The sequence below is a fragment of the Suncus etruscus genome, chromosome 12, assembly GCF_024139225.1.
Source record: "Suncus etruscus isolate mSunEtr1 chromosome 12, mSunEtr1.pri.cur, whole genome shotgun sequence".
Classification (NCBI taxonomy): Eukaryota; Metazoa; Chordata; class Mammalia; order Eulipotyphla; family Soricidae; genus Suncus; species Suncus etruscus.
In genome coordinates, this window is record NC_064859.1 from 54,869,912 (window position 1) to 54,879,136 (window position 9,225).

At 43.0% G+C, this 9,225-nt stretch overlaps 1 non-coding gene across 1 annotated transcript; it reads right to left on the reverse strand.

Annotated features, from left to right (window-relative positions):
* Positions 1 to 3,149: 3,149 nt before the first annotated feature.
* On the reverse strand, positions 3,150 to 3,253 carry LOC126025283 (U6 spliceosomal RNA). The gene has a single exon (XR_007501314.1). It is a non-coding gene; the product is annotated as a U6 spliceosomal RNA (small nuclear RNA).
* Positions 3,254 to 9,225: the final 5,972 nt, after the last annotated feature.

Here is a 9,225-nt window from a genome sequence, read left to right on the forward strand (position 1 = left end):
AGAGCCAGTTACAGTCCTCCCACACATGCTGAAATACCACAAAGCCATGTGGCTCCTTTGGGAATGAAATATGATCAGGAGCTTGGAATTGTATGAAACTTGTTCTGTTGCCTTCTACATAGTGATCATGAGATTGTGTGTGGAGATGAACTTGCACCAACCTGGGTCCCCTGAGAGACTGACAGGAGCACAGATTCCCCAATAACCATTTGTGAACATAGATCATGGGCAGAAACATATTTGGGTGGTTGTCACCCTTAGCAGCACCTAGCACTGCCTGAATAACCTTAACACAGTGGATCTGAGGCACATGTAAGGAGCTGAGTAAGACTAAAGGGACTGAGGAATCTAGGAAAGAGAAATAAGAAATAAGAATCCAGGAAAGGAAACAAGGAAAAAAAAAACTTAGTGGCCTGGAGGTCTATATGAATTCTGAAACTGTTCATAACTGGCCTTTACAGAATCCAGAAGTCCTGAGTGAGAGTGATACCATCTGAAAGATCTGACTGTGGTAATTCTGTCATATGCTGGCTGGCCTTCTCTGGTGACAGGAAACAGATGGTAGGGAAAGGGGCAGGTAGTATGTTGCAATGCATACAGCTGTCTTTTTCCAGAGGTTCTTTCTTTCCTCCAGAATGAGGAAGACGGCATCCGCACCATTGAAGTCTAACTTATATTTGTTGTATGGAGGAAGATGACTTATATTTCATCACCTGGCAAAGGGGAGATGGACACTGACCCCACAGCCAGTCCCTTGAGGGAAGCTTTCGTGTGGGACATTGGTCATCTTTCTTCCACTCATTGTACAAACAGCTGAGTTTCTAGGCACTGTCACAGTGAATGGACAAATCTAATGGAGATTTGGATGGCACATAACTAAATAATTAATAGTCTGTATTAATTACTTTATTAATCACAGTACAGACTGTGAAGGGCTGTGAAAGAGGTAAGAGTCACCATTTAGAAAATGAGCACAGAAACAGGTGCAGGCAGGTATTCGGAGAGCAAAGCTGCTAGAACTAGTCAGGGAGCAGGGTACGTGCTGTGAAGCAACCTCCTCAGGCACATCATGAAGATCATGAAGGAAGCCTTTTTCTCAGGCAGTGGGAGCAGAAGAGGGACTTGCTCAAGGGCTTGGAAGAAAGCCTGAAAGTTCTGAAAGACAAAGGTCTTGGACTCAATTGTTCCTGAGGTCAAGGCTTATGGTTCACTTCATGGTCAAATTAAAGAAGAAGAAAAGAAATTTGAGGAATTTGAAGAAATCCAGGTATCTGGAATGAATTTAGTGATTTCCCCCCTTTCTCTTCTTTCTCTTTTACCCCAAATTATGAATGCTCTGAGGAACTTACAGGAACTGAGACTGTTAGAAAATGAACATATCACAATGAGGTGGGGGCTAAACGTACATCTGGAGTTAACATTTTCTGATCCAAAAAGTCCTACCTTCTTACCCAGAGCAAATCTGTTCACCCCCTCCAGCCTGTTTGAATTCTATTTCCTAGAATTCTTCAAAGCAAATTTGGAACAGGGATTACTTGAGAATGAACATGAATAGAGGAGTGAAAGGATCCTGGTTTTGGTTTCTTGCTAGTTTGTGTTTAGTTTCTATAAGTATTTGCATTTCTATTTAAAGAAAGCCAAAATAAGCCTGCAAAGAAAAATCATACACCTCCACAGAGATTTCTTCTCTGATTCTCTATTATAGATAACCTCATAGTCCTGAAGCCTTACCACCAGCTTGTTGTTAAATCTGTAGGTTCTCTCTTCTTTACAACACAGACCTAAGCTGAGGCTCTTTGTGGCTTGAGAAGGATTTTTTTTTATGCACTGGAAAGACCAGTAATATTTAATGAATGAATCAAAGCTTCTAATGCTGACATCTCCCATGGTGAGAATCACGATATTCTGTGTATGTGTGACTGCTAAAATTCCTATCTTTGGAGTCCCGAAATCTGTGTAGTTTACTATGACAAAAACAAGCTTTATTCCCTCTTCTGATCTGCACATTCTAGACAGGGAGAGAGCAGCTCATCCTTTGGTCAATAAACATGAGATGACAGTACATAGGAGTGATGGGAGCCGGGTCATGTCACAACTCCTTCTGTGAAGAACCCAGATGCAGGCAGGATATGTCTTCAGGAGTCCAGCCTGACCTCCTAGGAAAAAAACCTCTTCTACACCAGGCTTTCTTCCGCTCAGGTCCACTAGATGGCCTACAACCTACACAGGCAATGAGAAGGTTAGACAAGGAAGAATTTCTTCACTTGTCTGCTTTTACTGTTTGCTTACTTTCACTACTGGACACTACAAATCCTTGAAAAATCACTAATATTCAAAATGAATACTTTGTGGATTTGAGGATGAGCAAAGTGCTGTAATTGGCTGATTTGCAAAGTGCTATAAATGGCTGATCTTGGCAAAGGGATAACTGACTTCCTGAGGGTTGGCATTTTGTTAAATGCAACAGAAACCACTGTTTAGGAAAAAGTGAGTAGCAGAGGATATCAAAGGGCCTATTATGAATCTATGAAGTTAGTTTAAGTTGAGAGCCCACATGACCTTCTTTTTTTGGTGGAGCATATCTTCCCCAACCACATGGAACCCAGCAAAATGAAGAACTTACATGGATGACAAATCAGAGTCTGAAGCTTGATCAACTCAGATTTGTAACTTTGCAGGCCCAACTCCTTCATACCTGACATGGCTTCCAGTCACTGAACAGCAGATGACAAATTTAGGACCATTTTTTATGCCTTTATATTACAGTGATTAATAAACTATCCATATAGATCGAGAAATCTTTCTTTTTCTGTGCTCTACAAAGAAACTTCATATAGTAGCAGAAATCCAAATTGAACAAAGAAACTTTTCATCTTCTCCCATCCACAACACAGAATTTTGCTTTTTTGTTTTATTTACTTATAAATATTTACTTACATTTACTTATAAATATTTAATTCTTTTTTTGATTTTTGGGCCACACCCGGTAATGCTCAGGGGGTTACTCCTGGTTATGTGCTCAGAAGTTGCTCCTGGCTTGGGGGACCATATGGGACACCGGGGGATCGAACCGCGGTCCGTCCAAGGCTAGCGCAGGCAAGTCAGGCACCTTACCTTTAGCGCCACCGCCCGGCCCCTTTAATTCTTTTTTTAATATGGAACTCTTCACAAATTTGCATATCATCCTTGCACAGAGTCCATGCTAATCTCTGTATCGCTCCAATTTTAGTATATGTGCTGCTAAAGCGAGTACTGTATATATTTATTTCTTAATTTTTCTACCAGTTCTAGTTTGTAGGCATTGCCAAAACTACAAAAAGGATCTTTTTATATATGAACTTCTGTTGGTTGGTCTAATGGACCTTCTAATAATCCTGTTAATCCCTACATCAATCTGCTTTAAGGAGAACAGGCACTGCTCAGTCCGTATCATACAGAACAAAGCCTCTGTGGTCTCTAAGACAAATGAAAAAACTGTAAGAAGGTATGAGGTCAAGGGCCTGTGAAGGAGTGAGGATGCAGAAATGAAAATTTGTAGCATGCAAAGAATCTTATCTTTAAGTCTTCCCATGATCTGCCATTGTAGCTCAGCTTCCTCCTGCTTGCAGTGTCTTCTGGGGAGGTTGGGTCATACCTCAGAGCAGTGCTGCAAGTTGGTGTGAGAACAGAATGGCCATTTGGCTGGTGCTTTACTGTGCCAATCTCTCTCCCAATTCCTTTGGCTGGCCTCACAGCTGCACATGCACCTGGCTCAGAGTCTCACTACTGCAATATTCTGCAGGAGTTCAGACAGAGGCCTTGGTGCCACACCCTTCAGATCCTAATTCACAAATAATCATCCTGACCTGGGAGCTTGGTGTGAGGAAACCAGGCCAAAGGAGGCATTGGAGGGGTTTGGGGTACCCAGACAGAATGTAGGCTTCAGGCTGGTTGCTGAAGCATAAGTGAGCAGGCTGGGACACAGCAGAAGACCAGCTTTTGAAATGTCACCACAGGGGACCCTGCCAGCAGCTCTCCCTGAAGTTTCGGCTGCTTTGAGCTTCTGCACACATTTCACCATTTATGTTCCCACCCTCCTGATGGCTCCTCAGCCCAGCCCCCATGACCCTAAAATCAGATTATTATATTGGAGGTGTACTTAAATATTGCAATGCCCTGTGGTGTCCCTCGTGGTCATTTCTAGTCCCTTCTAGAGGGTTTCCTATTCTGTCACCTCTGTACACCTCCCAGGCTTCCTATTTAGTAAGCAAGACTCTGAGTATATCCTAGGCCCCACCAATGAGGCATAGTATAAGATAGTTCGGGCTGTGGACCCAACTTGAGTGGAAGAGGGTAGAGGATGGATGGCCATGAGGCCCAATTGGAAGCTGCCCATCAGTGAGTGCCGTGGGGAGCCTTTTTGCTCCTGGTGAGTATGGTTGCTTCGAAACCTGAGGATTGATCTGAAAGCTTCCTCTCCAGTAGATTTCTTCTAGTGTTGTTTGCAAACTATGTGCTATCCAGTAATGAATCCCATGAATTAGCCAGCAGGTTTCTGCATTTGCAATAAGGCCTCTTTTATATGTGTTCTCAGACTCTGGCTTACATATTTAATATAGTATTAATATGTACCCCTGCCAGGTAGCATTTCAGTCACTCTGTGTGTGTTTGTGCATCTGTGTGCATGATGCTCCTACATGCATGTGAGTATGCAGCATTTGCTTCAGTTTGACGATAAAGAAGCATAGAACTTGGAGCATTTAACAACTTTCCCTGTCTTATAGCTCATTGGGGCAGAGCTGGAATTCCAGTATCTCTTACTCAATGAACCTTTATTCTGCTCTTGCCACCCTTCATCTAGGCAGCTCTCTAAGATGGTGCAGGCTATCATTTTCTTCCACTTGGCATCCATTTCTCTTGGCCAAGGGTCAGGCCCAAGGATCTAGGCCTTCCAAGGAGCACCTAGCTCCATAGTAACCTGGTTCTTCGGTGACATTATCTGAAGGATCTCCTGAAATATGTCTGTACTTGGACAATTTTCTTATACTGTGATATCTAAATATCTTGCTAAAATGCACATTATGATTCTATAGGCTGCAGTGAGACCTAAGACAGAACGTTTCTTTTTATTTATTTATATTTTGGTTTGGGGAAAACCATAACTATACTCAGGGGTTACTCCTAGATCTATGGTCAGGAATTTCTCCTGGTGGTCTTGGGGGACCATATAGGATACTGGGGATCAAACCCAGGTTAAACATATGCAAACTACATGTCCTATTCTATCTCTCTGGTCCTGAAATCAAGCAGTTCTAGTAAGACTTCAGTTCTGATCCATGAATAGCTTTTGCTTGACCCCTTGGGCCATTCCTAGAGGTGTTTGGGAGATATGTATGATTATTTGAGTAGCAAGGTAGAGCCATGTAGCCCTTGACGGGGAATAAACACTTTTTAGCCCTGGAAGGAACCCTGGCTAGATCTAAAAACCAAACTGCAGATATGAGCAAGAGAAACCACTCAAGATACTTAACATAAACTTTATGTGACTTGAAGTCCTTCCTAAGGAAATGATATCACTTTGAAACAGATAGAGTTCAACATTTTTCCCTTATGAGGAGATCTTCCAAGCAGTGTTTGGGAACCCAGGGACCACACTTGGCAACACTCAGCCAACAAGTTATGACAGTTCAATGCCTGGGCCTAGAGAGGAAGCTGCTAGGTCCCAGTAGTGTTGGGGGTGCAGGACCATCCTCTGTGGTGCCAGGAAACTAACCACACACTAACAGGTATGGGTTTCAGGAGCTATTTTTAGGTGAGATTGGATGACACATGGACAGGCATTTAGAATTATATACGTATCAAATTAATCAGCAAAATGGAGGAACTGAGTAAGGCCTGTTCATTAGGGCTGGTCTTCTTGGATAAAGTAAGCCCTGTGTGGGAGGGTACTACTTTATAAGGACTTTCTGAGCCGTTTCTTGGAAAAGGCCAAGGGCAAAGGCAGATAATCTTCCACAAATCCTTTTGCCTGAATTCTCCACTTGTAAAGGGGCACTCTAAATATAATCTTCATTCACAGTAGCATTTACTCCCCTAATTACATGTCTCCGAGATATGACACCCACCCCTGTGGAGGTGGACAGCCCTGTGGGCCTTTCTGAGTGTAAGTGGAAGAAACAGTAGTATTGTGCACCTCTGCCTAATCTGGTTTAAAAAAGAGTACAGTCTGTCTGCTATCCCCTCCCCACCTCTAGAACACAAAAGCTGATCTGGACTCCGACACAAAAGTCTCCTGGACTCTGACACAGTTTTCAATATTGTCCAGGAAAGTGACCTTAATGGATTTTGTGGCCACTGAGAACTGTCCAGTGTGGCTGCTGCTTATCCCACTTAGACATCCTTGGAACAAGACATGAGCAGCTGGAAACAGGGAAAGTGTTCACTCAGAGGTGCCCAGGTCCACAGTATCTAGCTCCACAAGTTAGCACTGTTATCTGGAGTTTTGAGAAGTAGAGATAATTATAACTTGAAGATAAATCTGCTGAAACCCTATTTGAACACAGGGAAGAGACCAGAGGAGACATCCACACACATGTGATCAGCAAACTACATAGACCAGCAGGTCCTACAACCATGACAGGAAATGATGTCACTTCCTGCCTATCTAGTTGTCTTCCAAAGCACAGATAAAAGGGTGCTGAATCTAGCCAGAGAGTGAGTCTGTCCAAGACTGACTTGGTGGCTATATAACCACCCTTTTGTTTTCATTTCAAATAAATGAAATAACTAGTAGTGGAATAACTGCTTTTTGTTTTTGTTTAAGCATCAGAGTACAAACTCTCCCATCAACATGATCAGAAAAGCCAACGTTTCTACCACTTTCTGTTTGTTTCATGGTTTGGAGACACGGGCTTATGCTTGCATACATACACAATATATATGCAAATGCAGATATGCATGGTATGTATACACTCAAAGGCATGCACCAGGACACACAGCAGCATGCACATGTACACTCATGTACACAGATGCAGGCTATACTCAGGAGACGCTAAGATGCAGAGAGGCAGAAAGAGAGGCTCCAGCATGCAAACTGCAGTCACAGTCAGTTGCATTGTCTGGGTGGCCCTAGACCACTTCCATATCTAGAAAACAGAAAAGGAGGAAGAGCGTTTGCCTTACATGTGCCCAACTAGGTTCGATCCCCAGCACCCCATATGGTCCCTGAAGCCCTCCAGAAGTGAGCCTTGAACTCAGAGCCAGGAGTGAGTCTTGAGCACATCTGGGTGTGTTAACTACCCAACAAAGAACCTGTTTTTTGCCCGTGTACTGATGAGACCAAGCCTGGGCCTGAACTGTGAAGCCTGGGCTGCCTGCGGCTGGGCTGGGCCACACAGAAGTCCCGCTGAGAGGCAGATCCAGTGGGCTCGGAGCCTCCTGCAGGCCTCCTTCCTGTGGCAGCTGCTTCCTCTGTCCCCAGAGTTGGCAGCACTTTCATCCAAGACAGAAAAATTGGAATTGGGGCTGTTAGTATCTTTTAAAGGATGCCAACTGGTCTTTGGCTATCGGTGGAGTAGAAGGGGTTCTTTTGTGCTCTTCTTAATGACAAAAAGAGACTGTGTTAAGGCGCTTGAAAAATGGGGAGGGGGCCTGGGCTTAGGCTGTTTATGCTTAAGTTCAGGAGAAAACTGTCTTTGGTGCTTCTGTAGTGGAGAGTTTGGGAAGCTTCCAAACAGGGTGACCCCGCTAGCCAGAAGGAAGCAGATCACAGCAGTGTGAGAACTGGAAGCAAGGAGCTTTATGCCTGAAGTAGATCTGGTTGGTGCCTTGATGCCATTGCTGCTTTCAGAAGCCCCCTAAGACACCTGTGAAGAAATTGGGCTGACAAGCACTCACCCAGGTCTTTCTCTGCACAGGAAGGTGCTCTGACTGGTGCTCTCAGCAGGCTGAGGTTGCAAGACAGTGAGCTGCCCAAGTAGGGGTGGGTCTGTTTTCCAGAGAGAACAAAAGGAGATTCAAGGTCCGCTGCCTGGATGGGAGCAGAGTGAAATGGGAGTTCAGGGAGGAGAGATTATGAAAGACAGCAGAAAGGTTGCGTGTAAGCGTGCACACGTGAAAGAGAATGGTTAGATATGAGATGGGTAGTATAAAGAACTTTGGACCCATTTTCTAGCTGTGAAACCTGAGCCCAAATTTTGAACTTGATAAAGTGCTATATATAACAAAAATGGAACTGGTGGTAGAAAGCAAATAAGAAGAACCATGTCAAGAGATTAGAACATATTAAGTGTTTTTTTTTAATGATAAGCATAACAGTTTAAAAATAAATGTCTTTTTAGAAGTCTGAGAGATATAGGTGTGTATACTCTGCAATCACCCTTAATGTTTAATTACTAGTTGATTTTTCATAACATAGGAACAAGACCAACATATTTTTCTCACAAACTATTTCAAATGAAGAGATTGATGTAACTAACTAGAGTGTGCTCCTCCATCACAGTGTCAATTTACTAGTGTTCTAAAAGAAGTATTGGCATTGGATAAAGCAAATCCATCTCTTCTTCACACCCAACCCATATTTCTTTTTTAAAATGATCCCTACCCTAGATCTGGGAGAAAGCTCAATGGGCTGGAAACCTAAGTTTGATCTCTTCCACCAGCTAGTCCCCCAAAGAACAAGCACTACTAGGTGTGAACCCTCCAACAAACCAAAACACCAGCCCCAACAACCACCTTTCCCACTTAGTCATGATGACCAATTTGATGGAGTGCATAAGTTGATATTTATGTTTGTACATTTCAATGGTTCATGCATACAAATCGAAGATTTTTGTTCTAGTTTTGGTTAATGGTTTCATGACTGTTCGTCACAGGAAGTATTTTCCAACCCATGTCACATGTATGCATTAGTGAAAATTAGGAGACTTGCTTAGAAAAAAAATCAAACTTCTTTTGGGAACATCTGTTTGGCTTTCTTTGCCCTCTGCTTCCTTTTGGTGTAGGAGCTGAGCTTTGAATTAATTACTACTTGCACCAAGCAGTCAGACACCCTGCAGAGGGCCACAGCTTGTCCTCAAGAAAGCAAAGAGTCAACTGCTATGAATAGACACATTGTATTGTTGCTTGTTACATGAAATATCATTAATACATAAAGATCAACTTTCTTGAGGGAGCTATCAATTAACTTCACACAATCATTCTGAATTCTAAGATTTTGTCAGCTGACTTAGATTTCAGAGCAAATTA